Source organism: Calidris pugnax, unplaced genomic scaffold, assembly GCF_001431845.1.
Source record: "Calidris pugnax isolate Ruff unplaced genomic scaffold, ASM143184v1 scaffold188, whole genome shotgun sequence".
Classification (NCBI taxonomy): Eukaryota; Metazoa; Chordata; class Aves; order Charadriiformes; family Scolopacidae; genus Calidris; species Calidris pugnax.
In genome coordinates this window covers 9,908,271-9,922,790 of record NW_015091257.1, presented here as the reverse complement: position 1 = coordinate 9,922,790, position 14,520 = coordinate 9,908,271, and positions in this window count along the sequence as shown.

The following is a 14,520-nucleotide window of genomic DNA, read 5'->3' as shown; positions in this document are numbered from 1 at the left end:
AAGTTATTGGGGATCTAGAAATGCTCAGTGCAGTATTATAACCCCCAAGTTCTAAAGTTCCTCCTCTGGATCATCTTTTATATAATTTCCCAGGAAGTGCGTTTATTTGTGGCTCAACAAATTTTGAAGGCAATATGATGTATTGCATAAACTCAAAAGTGCACAGCAAAAAATGTAGCCCTTATAATGACTCTGCATATCTTGAAGTCACTGTATGTGCACACTTTCCTGCATGTATTATAGTTCCTTAAAGTAGCACTCTAAAATATGTATTGTTAGTTGTGAAATGTGTTTTCAAACACGTTTGATATTTGCTATGGAAAATGCTAAGAGTTCAACAAACCTCTATTGATACTGCAGATGCAAGTACAATGGACCTCAACAGATAATAAATGGCTTTGGCTGAACCAGACCATGATGGTGACAGGCATTGGAACTGTGCCTACATGCTTTGGTTGCTGCACTGATCAATGCGATTTAATTCACCAGTAGCTGTAGATCCTTCCTCCTACCTCATTTACTCTCGTTGCATAAAAACCATTGAAACATCTAATCTGTGAGTTATAATTTAAGGACATACCTATACAAATAGAACATTGATTTTGTCTACCTGTGAACTATGTGGCCACCATGAATGGATAAACATCTGCCAACATTAACATCAAAGACAAGGCTCTTTTCAAGAATGCTGATTCTATTACTTTGGGCATGAAAAGGACTATTAACAAAGGGAAGTCTCTTGCTTGTTTGTTTTTTTGTTTCATTTTGTCTTCTTTTTTTTCCAGATTCTATTCATAGAAACCCTTCCAAATGCTTTCTGCAGAGAATCTCCTCAAGGAAATATTGAAACCATTTTGGTTTTGTCCTTTCTTTCCTGTCACTGCTGTCACAGAGGGAGGAAAGAGGCAGGAGGCAAGGGACTGCCTGTTGGTTGGTCAGCTGACACTTAGCATCTTATCAGCAGTTGTCTGGCTCCTTTGGACAAATCCTTCTTACTGTTGGATCTGTCATGTTAGTTGATAGAGAAAACTTTGCTGGTCCACCTACATTTTTGCTAGCTCCTTGCTGATTCTTCCATTCACAGACATGTCATGGTTGACAAGCTCTTATAGTCCTCCAGTCACATCAATAATGGTGACCACCACTCTGGAACCTTCAAAAACTGTATCTTTGATGGGTTATCCAACTTGACAGGTATTATGGAACACCAGCTGGCAAAAGAGAGCCTGATACGCGTTTTGAATTAACCACATAAAAAAGGCTTGTGCTTTAAAAAAAAAGTGAGAGATATGGGGATGATGACACCTCTTTATGATGTTATTAAGCTTCCTATTCATTTTTGATGCAGAGGTGGACTGCACAGTTATTCACAGATTCATGGATTTGACAGAGTTGGAAGGGAACTCTAGAGATTGTCTGGTTCAACTCCCCTGCTAAAGCAGGATTGCCTAGACCACATCACTCAGGACTGCATCAAGGCAGTTGATGGTTATGGTTGTGTGTGAAAGGCTGGCATACCTAAATGGTAAAGGTTACAAGCTGTGGCCAAGTCATGAAGAAAAGAGGTAGAGAGGATTTGATTTCTTGTACACACAAAAAAATAAATATATGTACTGAACTGTCCCACCGACAGAGAAGTCTGAGGATACAGCTACTGTGCACAGGACAGCATGAACAGAAGAACAGAATCTCCAGCAGAAGCAGAATGGAAGAACCATTGTGGACCAGCAGAGGAATTGCTGCAGGCATGGAAACACCACAACACACAGAACCTGCAGACAATAAAAGCTCAGGAAATTTTTGGAAAAGAAGCAGTCTGAGAACTGCAGCCTTTCAAGGATGGTGTTAACAGGTTGCAGCACTGATCAGTTGTTGGTGCCAACTCACTGCTCTGATCTGACTTCTGAGTAGGGCCTTGCTAACGTTGTGTGCAGAATCGGGCAATGAGGATGTTAGCTTGTGCAGGATGAAGGGTAGCTTTGGGAAGTTTCAGGCACACTTGCATCGCCTCTTGCAACAGAAGTCCCTTTCCGAATGTGTCATGACGAATCCTACTGTAACACTTCTCCAGTCTGTTGCTGTAACTTGCTGACCAGTCAGGTCATGGACTTGTTAGGGCAGCTCAGGGAAGTATGTCATCTTGAGGGAGGTTGTTCTCTTGGTTTGGCTTGCTACATGCACAAGAAGAAATAGAAAAAAGGTAAGAAATGAGGGAAATCCCAGGTGGAAAATGCTATTGTTGTTGAGGTAGCCTTTTTGAAAGCTTTGTTTGGGGGTTGGTTTTTAGTTCTTTAAATTTGCATTGTAGTTTGCATTCTGATTTTCCAGGTATGAATTTGGACAAAAAATTGTTAAAGTTGTGTTTTTATTAGCAGTCAGAGAGTCTCACTGCATCACCATGAAGTTTTCTGCTGTACCCTTTGAAGATTTACTTAAATTCTATGTTTAATCACTTGATTCATTACAACTGAGCTGTACCTAGATGTTTTATTGAAGCATAGCAAAACCAAAAGCAACCTGTGGAAGCCAATAAAATGACACCTGTTTGCTAACTTTGAATTAACAAGAAAAGAGAGTTAAAATTAAATATTAATTTTTAAAGTAAACTCTTATCCAGTTCAATCAGCAAAAGCAATAACAACCAATAAGGCTGACAGCAATTAGCAGTCTTCTCACTATAGAAATAGTACTTAAAAAAAGCATTATAGTATCGTTCTGAAACTCTGTACTATGGTACCATTATAACATGACCCGCAGTATTTAACAAACTTAGGTGAGGGGAAAGCCCTTCTGTGTTAGTGCTTGGGTACTCATCAAATTCTCAGATGTTTATTTACTCTTGACTTCTGTCTCTAACTGCTTAGGAGAGCACTTAAAATTTTTATGATATGACTAATAGATCATTGTCTGTGCAGGCTCTACTCTTTATAAAATTGCTCACTTTTAGTATGCAAGTGTTATGGGAAGTACCATAATCCAGCCATACATTGCCGGCAGTGTTGGCGTCCAGATGATGGTAATGGTGTCAGTGTCTTCCAACCTTCTAAATGTGCACACCTCTACCATTCTGCAGCCACCAGGGATGTAACCAGAGGTTTTGTTGACTCTATGTTGTCTGCGTTCATCTTCATGAGCGGTGTCAGACAAAGGCTTGAAGAAATCCAGGATAAAATGGTGGAGTTGTGAAATCAGTTAACTATGTTTTGTCCGTATCTCCTTGTACCTTTAGTTAACAACATTGGCAACAGTTGCTCCCTTTATGTTCTTCATTTTCAAAGCAGTACAAATACCCTCAAATTCTTGCCAGTCTACAGTTTGTCTGTGTGCTTGAGATGTATGAGAAAATTGCTATCTTCCTGTCACGCGATGTCTGTCGCTCAGCCTCCCTCAGCTTGGAGTCAGTATGTCTGCTGACATTAAGCAAATGAATTCAGCCACTTTGTCCTCATCTTCTGCTGCATTCCCTTTGGTGGAAATGGGCTAAAAAGCTCAAACAGTGGTATTTGTTGGCAACTTTTCTTTTATGTCCCATGCCTGAACCAGATTCCCTGCCATGTTTAGTAAGTTTTGTCCCATGGTTTTTCTTCCATGTGTAGATAAAGAAGGGAAAATATTATGAAACCATGGGTACTAACTACATATATATATATATATCCTTTTAAAAAATGAATGCATCATATCTTAGTGTATAAATGGCACAATAAACTCGTCTAGCTCATGCCTAGTGGGCACAGCATAGGGAATGGTATGATGAGATTCTTCTCTACAAATTGATTTAATTCATCTCCTTCCTGAAAGAATCAGTACTGTGTCTGAAAGTACAGTTTAGTCTTCATAACTTTTTTTGGTAAGTTACATCATACGTTTGATTGCTGATTAGCTTGATTTTTCTTATTTGGGAGTTCCTGTGACATGGACAGAAAGGACAGAGACAACTAACTTCACTGTGCTAAAACATTGTAATTTGATAACATTTTTGTGATTTGATAACTTTTGTGCATCTCCAGTAGGTCAAAATTTAATTCAGTAGGGAAGAACCCTTTTCAGACAACTGAAGTGAGTCACTCCTTCATATTAATTTAAAATGTCTAATGAGGTTTCCCCTTTTTCTCAAGTTTGTTTCTCAAGTAGAAAAGTGCTGTTATATATGAAGAGTTATTTTTCTGAGTGAAATAAATTTGGGAAAGATGTACTTTCCAATTTCTCTCAAAATAATATACTACTGGTATTGCTGTCTCATATTACAGATATTTCAGATTTACTTACTTGGCAAAAACCATACCTATAGAGTCTGCTTAAAAACGTAGGGTAATGAGTCACATCAAATATATGCACACTACCCCCAAGAAGCCTATTTCAAGAGATACTGAAAATCTTCAGTTATGTTTTAATGAAAAACACAGTACTCATGTTAAATTAATGACAAAAAACCCACCAAACCCATGTGAAGAAAACTATATCTTGACTATATCAGATGTCTACCAAAGAGATCTATTAGTAATGCAAATTCTACATCCGTTTTTGCATGTTCTGAGGAACGGCAGTAATTTTCAGGAACTGAGTGTCCTCAGGAAATGCAGAAGCAGCAGTGTTTTAGAAGTCCTGCTGTTATCACCATTTGTGCTTTTTAACGCTTGCATATTTCGATTCTCTTCAAATGCTTACTTTGGAGTCAGCAACTGAAATAATGTGCTAAACTAGAGCACAGTAGGTTTCTTGGTTTCTTGGCTGTATTGCAGAGCTTACCTATGAAGGGGCCAGAAGGACTGTACTCAACCAGTGTGGCTGAAGGCAGGCTTAAAGGCTTAAAGGTGAATATTTTATGGTGAAATGTTCTGAGTTCTGCGATTATGAAAATACATGTCAGAGCGTAACCTAAAGTCAAAGGACCTGCTGCATTTCAGTTTGGTTTGAATCTCTTAATCCTACATCCAGGCTGCTGATGCATACAGGAATGGAAGTGAGTTCAGGGTATGGGAGGGATGAGACAGAGGAGATGGGTTCGGACAGCCTGGGCAATAGTTCAGTTTATGTTTTACTTCAATGACACTGATTAGGATTCTCTTAAGTTGATTATGCTGGTGTAAAATTGGTAATACCCTAATATTCATGTACTATATGTACCAGTTTATGTATTTCTCTTTGTTGTAGTATAGTATGACTTTGTGATCTCAAAAGTTCTCCCTGTCTGAATTGATTTTCTCTGAATTTTGTGGTGATGGAACATTTTTCTAAGTACAGTGTTGGAAACACTAAGAAAAATTTAAGAGTTTTGGCAGCTTTTTACTTGAGAGTCTGATACGTGTACCACAGCTATATTTCATTCTTTTTCGTCATCTATTCTGGGAAATACTTCTTTTTGTTGTTGTTGTTGTTGTTGTTAAAAACCAGTGTTTTGACTTTGGAGTAGGAAAACAACAACATTCACTATGGAAAATATTTTCTGGCAGGAATGATGGCTATAATATTTTCATAAAGTTTTCATTGTCTTAAGATGTAGTACAATACTACGTTCAGGCAATATGTTCTATGTAATTCCATGTTAAAATGCCCAAACACTAAAAAAGCCCACCTCCAAAACTCCCCACTGGGGAGGAAGAAATGGCATTGCATAGCAAAATTATATTAGTATACAAACTTGCTTTTGATCAGGGAATTGAGATCTACATTTGGTTTAGGAAGATACCAGGTAAAATATAGCAGCTGATGATACTTGAAAAGACCACCTGAACCAAGGAGTAACCTAGGACTTTGCTGCCAGTCAGTATGACTAGAAAAAAACTGGCTTAATGTGAGTCAGAGCAAAATATACTTGGCTTTCTTTGCAGAGTGGACCAGACTTCTGTATTATTTGCACTGTGAGAAAAAGGAGTTTTTTGAACCCAAAGTACACCTGCCCTCTTGAAACTGCAAGAGCAATGCTGTTTAAAAGCATATCTATTGTACCATTTGGTCTCAGTACCTTCTGGTTTCCTTCTTTTGCTTCAGGATAGCAAGCAAAGATGTTGTGACAATAGATGCAGATTTACTGATGGGCTTTTGTCTTCCTTGTACTATTTCATGTTGTGTCCTCTGCCTTTTTAATGACTGGAGACATTGTTAGGTACCCAAGAGGAACATGACCATTTGCTCAAGAGATCTAAGCAATGCAGAAATTTGCATATTGGCTGCTCATCACTTGTGCAAAGAATCAGCTTTGCCCAGACTTACTTTGTTAAACATGCAAGCTGGCTAGCAATGCCATTCACTAGTCACCCGTGCCTGTAGTTTTTCTAATTCAAGTACCCTCCATGTTCGTCTGGGATTTTCCAGGTGAAAATACATGCAAGATGTAGTCCAGGCTCTTATGTCCCTTGACACAGCAGTGCAGTGCCCTTCTCCTTCCTTCTGCCATTCAGAGTGTGACTGCACTTGCCCTGGTCATTGGCACAGATTGACTGTCAGCAGGAAGCAAGAATGATCCCTTCGGCTTTTCCAGGCTGTCTGTATCCCAAATACACACTTCCTCCTCCACCAACACCATCTTGGAGCATATGCGCTTTTGCTTCCTCAGTGTTTCTTGATGTGGTCACCCCCATAAGGGCCCCCTGCGCCGAATACTGCAGCTGTTTGGAATGATGTTTTGGCCACATGGGAAACCCAAGAGTGTTAAGGACTAGTTTTAAGTTTGGTAACCAAATTACAAGCGTATCTGCAAATGCCCCAAATCTGTACTTTGTCCCAAGAACTATAAAAATAAGTACCTAAGTCACAAAGAAATATACATGAAAATCAGTTTTCTAACCTAGACTCTTGGTTGTTGCTGTCTATTTTGATGCCTCCAAACCATAACAGGGCTGCAGGAATGGATTATGTGTAAATATTATTTAGTTTCTATAGGAATAAATCGTGTGACTCAGCAAGGAACAGTAGATCAAAAATTCTGCTTTGCTATAGCTCTTTTGTGCCACTCTCATAATCTCTAGAGCTTGGAACTGTTCATTGAAACAAATGTAATTTAGTGTAGTGGGTCTCCTCCTACTTTGTCAAGGAATTGATCTCTGGTTGGCCTAGGGCAAAAGGGAATTTCCCAGAAGTGTAAAGCCAAGTTAGGATGGACTGTAACCAACGTCTTACCCTCTTACCTGCAAATTTTGTTGGAGCAATACTCAAATGTTAGAGTAAGACCAATGATATATTGTACTGAAGTGGTCTTTCAGGGTTCTATGTAGCAATAGGATTCCGAATGTGACAGGAAATTTACTATGCATATTGTCCCTGAGTACCTAAACAGTTTCCTTAAAATACGTTTTAGCAGTTCGGTTGTTCAGCTTAAAATTGGTAAAGCAGCTTAAGGGGCTGTTTCCATGGTTTAGAAAAACACATCCTATAAATAGATTCTCCTACTGCAAAAGCCTGTCTCAATTAATTCTTCCAATTAAGCCTCAATAACATATACTCCATGAGAATTTGCATTTGTTCATTATGCATGGGAATTACGCATAGTAATTTCATGGACTATAATAGTCCTCAACGTACTCTGGGATCAAAGTTGTGTCCTTATTCTTCCCCTGTGTTTATTGGCAGCTTTTGATTCCGTCAATCACACACAACTTTGAAGAGGCACTGCTGGGTTACCATGAGTATTGTTTTGGCATGTTTGGAGTAGCCTCAGACAGAGCTCTCTGATAGTTATTCTTGGTCAATCTTTTTTACTTCTTGTAGCTCTTCAGGGTTCCATCTTCAGGCCTTATTAGTCTTTTGTTGTTTTTTAAATGCTGGTATCTAGGTTACAGCAGCCTTTTAAAATATTAGATGTACCATGCAGATGACAGGACTTCTTTTCTGAGCTGTCCCTTCCAAACTTGATTTGGTTCCTGCAGTTTCTGAGCTGCCCTGAAGACTTGTTTCTGAATTTGGGCCAAAAACTGCACAATATTTTGCTTTAGTGATTTTTTTGACAGAACATAAGCTTTATGTGTGGAAGCCACTATCACGCTGGACTAGCTCTTTCTTCGCAGTCCCTTTGAGGATAATTTTTCCATTTCCTGTCACTACAGATTGCACTCTTGGAGGCAGTTTTAAATCAGTAATGTCTTTGATGTTTTTCTTTTAGCATGCCAGGAACATTCCCAGAGTGACACTGATGCTCTCCCAGGCTGTCCAAATGTGTATTCATGGCAGGCTTCCGCTAAGCTGCTGAAACACTCTCCCACTCTGTTTGCTAGCTTGCCAGATGTGAATAAGCTCCAGTTAATTGAAAATACCAGATTTTGAATAGGTTGCAGTTAATTCAAAATGCTATGGCCAGATTGTATATGTGGCTAAACATTATGTTGCTAAATTTTAACTATTGCATCACTCTTCTGTGAAAACCAAATGACAGAAACGTTTCTCAGATGTTTTGAACTTTTTCTTCTCAGGCTTCCAGTGCCCTTAAAGAAAAATATCCAGTGGATCTTTCCAAAGCAAGCTGAATGCATCTGACAAAACTGGAGGTCAGGTAAAGTAAATGTACTAGTTGTTTTTAAATGGCAGTTGAAAATGAGGTGCTAACATCCTGAATTGTTTTCTGTCATTGCTGTGCAGTTGCATACCTACAGATGGGAGGAATTAATTTTCTGTCTGTCACTTCTCTTTTGCTTGTACCCTCCAGCAGGCTAAGCTGGAATTTAGACTTTTTGCTCAACTGAAATTTTGTGGTTATCACAAAAACAACTTAGAGAAAAGATTTAGTTTTGTTGTCATTGCTTGTACGTCATATACTTTGCAACATTTCTATTCCATCCATTTTGAAGTTGAGTGAGGCTGCCTGTGAAACCAGGATGAATACTTGTTACACGTTACCCCAGGTGTCCCAGGCTCCTGAGTAACTGCGTTACTTAGAGTTATTGTGGTCAGAAGAACTGGTTATAAAAAGGGGAAAACTTCAGGTCAGCTCTAAGGAGCAAAAAAACTATTTCCCATTCATCTTAAGCTACAGCTGCTGGATGTGGCAACTGTGTAATTCAGAAATGGCATTCTTCCCCCACAGAATACCAGGAAACATAACATGTTTGCTAAGGAAATTGTTCTTTTTCTGCATCTAGGTATTAATTATGGAAACAGTTCATTTGTCTATCTGACCATCAGTCTAGTAGCAAAACTCTTTAGGGGTGCACTCATACTCCCTAGCCAACATTTAAAAGCGAGAGACAGAGATTATAACAAGAAACTAACAAGATACTTTCTTGGGTAAGAAACCTGAAGAGCACTCAAACAAGAGCTCACAGTTCTACAAAATGAGAAGTCTCCCATGTCAGTGCTGATGTTGTAAGAGAATTATCCAAGCGCTATGCCTTATAAAACTGCAAATACAGGACTCTTTTGGATCTCCAAGAATATCTCTCCGTGTCTACAGTTTTGAATAGTCACGCTAAATTGAGATCTCTGCATGTGCTAAAATTATAGAATTTTCTGCCTTCCATGATGCTACTTGAATTAATGACACAGCTATAAATATTCAGGAAAGGATGTTGTGAAGAATTTGGAAAAGCCTGTGCCTTTCAGTATAACTGAATGAATCTATTAATATCATATAATTCAGGGAGAAAATCTGAGTTATTTCAGCAAGGGGGTTCCAGGCAGGAGGGTGCGTGCTAAGGCCTTGCACGTAGCTGGAAATGGCAGGTGGAATGGCTGAAACTATTAGACCAACCAGGCTGACATCAGTCTAGGCAGAAGGGTGAAAATCAGAATGCTGATATGGGATTTAATTATTTAAAATTTAAAAGATGGGAATTCGAGTCAGCCAGCTTTTATGGCATGTGGGTCTAGTTTCATTTCTCTGATGAGATAAGTTTGGTTCATTAAAGCATATGTTTACATACCACAGACACTGCCTTTCATAAAGCACTGAACTGCATGTTATTGTGATTAGAAGTCAACACTACCTGATATTGATTAAGTGCAAATTAAATGGATTTAGGCACTCGGTTGCTGGTATATATCAAAGTGGTGTCATGCAAGATTTATCATTGAATAGAAGTATTTCAAATGGGATTTTGCAGAGATCAGTCACAGGTCAGCACTATTAAATACTGGTTTATAAATTTCTGGAAAAGTAAATACAAAAGCAGTGTGAATAAAATTTATGGATGATATAAAGTGTGTCAAAATATTGAGAATAGAGAAGCCAAACTAAGTGATCTGGATTCCTTAAACTGGTAGGATGCAAACAAAAGCTGACTTCAGATGTCAGGGTTCCTGCCTGTAGAGACTCTTGCACGAGAAGCTGCACAGGCTGCTCCTGTGCCTCACAGTCCTCTTCCTTGGTGTGCTAGTTTGTCTGAGCACAACCACACGCTGACACTGCTTCTGGGACCCGAGTCAGTATCTATCACTCCCTGGCTTGTGCTACATACTCTGTTGGGTCTTTCTAGTTACACAGTTCTCCTATGAGTGTGATTACAGACCAGTAGAAGTAGGTGCCAGGAGCAAGGCTGAAGTTAGCTGTTGGTTTTAGAATTATTTCTATTAGCAGAGTATGAAAGTAATATTTCAAGGTCTTAAGTTATCTCTTCACCGTTGTAATTTATTTAGCAGCACTAACCCTCAAGAAAAGCAAGAGAACACAAAGGGTTCACATCATGTAAAATTCACCAGGGGAAACCAAGTCTGCAGATTACAGTGGTTGCACAAACTGAGTGAGAGAGAAAGGAATTTTGAGCTGAAGGTTGATACTGTATTTTCCAGGATTGGTATGAGCTAAGGATGGAGTATTATAGAATTAAGATATTTAGGATTGCTGGGGTCTATAACCTTAACGTAATTTTGTGTGTGTATATACATAATCATATGTATACATCTATCTGCCTGTTTTCTCTCTGTTACACAAATGGTATCAAATTTTACAAAGAACAGAAGGAATTTCAGAAGCTTAAGGCCAGTTACTGCCTTACACAGTCATTTACATTAGGATAAATCCATACAGCTACTGAAAGGTGGGGCTGCAGTTCTTGTTTCCACTACATCTTTTGTGTTGGCACCAGCATGTGTACTGCTCTGTGGGGAGGGCAGAGCAAGGAATGGTTCTTTCTGAAGCAAATTCAACCAGGAAAGGTGTCTTTCAGCTCAATCACTTCCTCAACCTGTCCTGTTGCGAGGCCATTTGGGGTGTAGTTCTGGTGCCAGGTAAGCACAAGGGAGACAGACATCCTTGCGTTGGATAAGGGCCTTGAGTAACCCTACTAGATATTTGAATTTAGCTTTGCAATTCTCCTTGCCATTGTCATGATTTGCCACTGCTCTCCTTTCTTACATGTGGGATTTCCAAACTTGTGGGTTACTTATTTATCTGAGCCTTTTTTTCATGCCTGCTCCTCTTGAAATTGATAGTTTTATTTCCCCACTAGAAGGTAGCTTCCAAGGGACTGAAGCTGTCCTAGGCATTTTAAGGATGTCATAAAAGCTTTGCAGATAAAAATGGAGTGGTTTCTTCTTCTGTTTTATGCCATGGTTGAAATATTCCAGCATAACACAAAGAGAGATTAAAGCAAAAATGGATCACCTGTTTTTCTTTCAGCCTAGTTATACACTTTTGGTTTCTCCTTGTCACATCTGGCAAATCACTCAGTCAAAAGGACAAGAGTGAAAAATGGATGGTTTGACCCCCCCAAAGCAAATGTAGTCCAAGTGAATTACTGTATGGTATACACAGCATCAAGGTATTGGATGAAAACTTCCAAGACCTTGTGAAAATAATATCAACTTACTTTAAATATACATTTTAAGAGATGACCATGAGGAAAGCCTGACTGGCACTACAGCTGACTTCTCCTTATGTACCGGAAGGTTTACAAACCACAGTTGATGAAAGATTTAATCCAGCATTACTAACACCCATTCGTTCTGCTCTGTATCAGAGGAGCAACTTGCAATGATGCCTTGCACAAGCAACAAAGAAAATACGGAGACAGGTAAAACCAGAGTGATGTTTACAGGGTGAAAAGCTAAGAGCAGTGACACTCTGAAAATGTGCACATCACATGATGTTTACAGGCTGAGTTTAAAGCAGTGACACTCTGAAAATGCCAGCGAGAGCCACGTACTCCAAGTGAAAAGAGGCACTTGGTTCTGCTGGGACATGGATATTGTTGCAAGGCCAGGGACACTCCTGTTAGCATGTCTAAGGTTCATTAGAAGTACATCAAGAGAATGAGCTCTCCTGGAAAATGAAACAAACCGTTTAATAGCAATATAGCTGTTTTGCTTGCCAAACTGTTGCATTGCACATTCCCTTTTCCTTTTTGGAATAAAATATTGATCCACCTGAAACACTTCAGAAAACCTTGAATAATTGCCCCACGGAGACATAAGAGATCCAAATCTCAGGCATAGGGCTCATTTTTAATGCATGTGGGTGGCTGGGAGGACCTGACTACCCCTGCTGTGAGAACTGATAAGGGGAAGGGCAGTAGCTGTGGAAGAGGAGCCGGATTTCATATCATCCAGTCCCTCCCTGAACCTGGCACTTCAGCTGTGGCCTTTGGAGACTTGGTTACCTTCTGCTGCCCCACCAGCTGTAATGGCGCTGACTTCTTCCCCAAGAAGCCGAGCATTGCACTGGCTGTGACCGACAGGGGCACAGCTTTCCAGGCCAGTCAGGGGGGTGGAAAATAAACAGATCTGAGGGACATGGTTACTGCTGCTGCAGGCAGTGGAAAATAAACACAGCTGAGCCTCACACAAAGGTCTTTTCTTTGGCCACTTGCAACTTCAAGTGGAGTGGGGCAAATTTAAATCTAATAGTCTGGTTGCAGCATTTCTCCCTCTGGGTGTAAATAGGTGAGTTAAATAGAAAATGAAGCTAGGAAAGAGGAGAGGGCTGGGGAAAATGAGGAAAGGGCAGGTAGGTTGCAGTGGGAAGCAAGCGTAACCACGTGGCTTCTCCTGGCCTCCCCAGACGTGCTTTCCACCGAGGTGTAAATTACCGTAACAGATGGGTAGTCTGTGAAGTAATTTTTTGGGAGAAATTAAAAAGTGCTCACAACTGGACAGTTAGGAAGTGCTACTATTAACAGGTTTAAAGGCCTGTAACTAGCACTACCTGATGGGCAACTGGGGGAGCGTGGTTGGGCACTGGCGGGACTGTAGCTGCCGGCACACTGTTTTCACACCCACAAAGAGCTGCTCATCTGCTCTGCGGATGCCCCACACAGGCTAACGGGAGCTGCGGTGGCTGGCACGTAGCCTGTGACACAAGGTTCTCTCAGCTATCTTGGTAGTACTTCAGTGGCTTTGACCAAGTTGCTCATTGTTTCTACAGCGATCTAACCAGTTCTGAATGTGTATCCCAGAGATGTCAGTGTCTGTGTTCACAGGTCGTTTGAGACTGTTTGGTGCTCTGTGGTCTGAAACGGTGCCTGCTCTGTTTTATGAGATTTCATTACTGGGCTTGAAGGTGGCGGGGCAGGGGAACAAGGTGCTGCAGCGAAGGTGGACCAGCACTCTGATGATGGAAATAACATTTCGATGACATCTGAATGATAGTGATCTATTACTGTGTTGCCTAGCACACAGCATGCTGAAATGACTCTCGTATTTCGTGATAAAATGCAGTGTTTCTCCTCCTGTGTTTTGAGATAGGTAGCTTTTTCTATTACTCATACATGACTTCTATGCTCCTCTTGTCACTCTACAAGCACTATTGTGCTCTTGTTTATGCAAAGAGATTTTTCCAACATTTAGTCTATGACGCTGAACTGCTCAGGAATTGCACTATATTTTTTATAATCTAGCCCCGCAGTCTTTCCATAAAATCCAACCGCAGCATGGAGATATGTGTAGTACATTTTAAACTCTATTATAAAGTCTTCCATATGTAAAACAAATTAAGCTCTAATATTGCATCCCAGGCTATTGTACTGGTGAGAGACCAGGATTCTGCCATTGGACTCTATGGGAATGTTGCTGCCTTTTGGAGAGAACATTTAGGATGTTGCGTTATATACCTGATGTATCTTTGAAGCTGTGACCTTTGAAATACCAGGGCAATAAAAAACATGATATTTCAAAGGGTAGGCTGGCAACAGTATGTAATGAAGTAAAACTTATGACAGCTTGTCACTTTCTGCTGTCTCAGCAAGAATAACTAGCTGGCCTGGGTGCAGATACAAGGGCATTATGACCTTATCATGCTCAATATGGATTGCAGAACCCACCAAAAAAGTCTGATAAGTGGGCAGCTCAGCTTGCTGTTGCTTGATGCAACCTGAACTAGCTTGGTTAAAGGCAGACATCTCCAAAAGAGCGCATCTATTTCATGTGTACCTAATGTGTGATCCCACAGGACTAAAACTGGCCTACCTCAAACATCAACTATGAGAATGAAATCCTAGTCCTGAGATTGCAGTAGCTGGTGCCAAGGACTAGTTCAGCTCTTGGACCATTCTCATGAGATCTATAACTATTGGTCTGTAATTTTAAAACACAGAAATGATGCTTCTGAACTTGCATGTCACCCAAAACACTTTGTCTTGTTTCTGCTGTGGACAGGTTTCA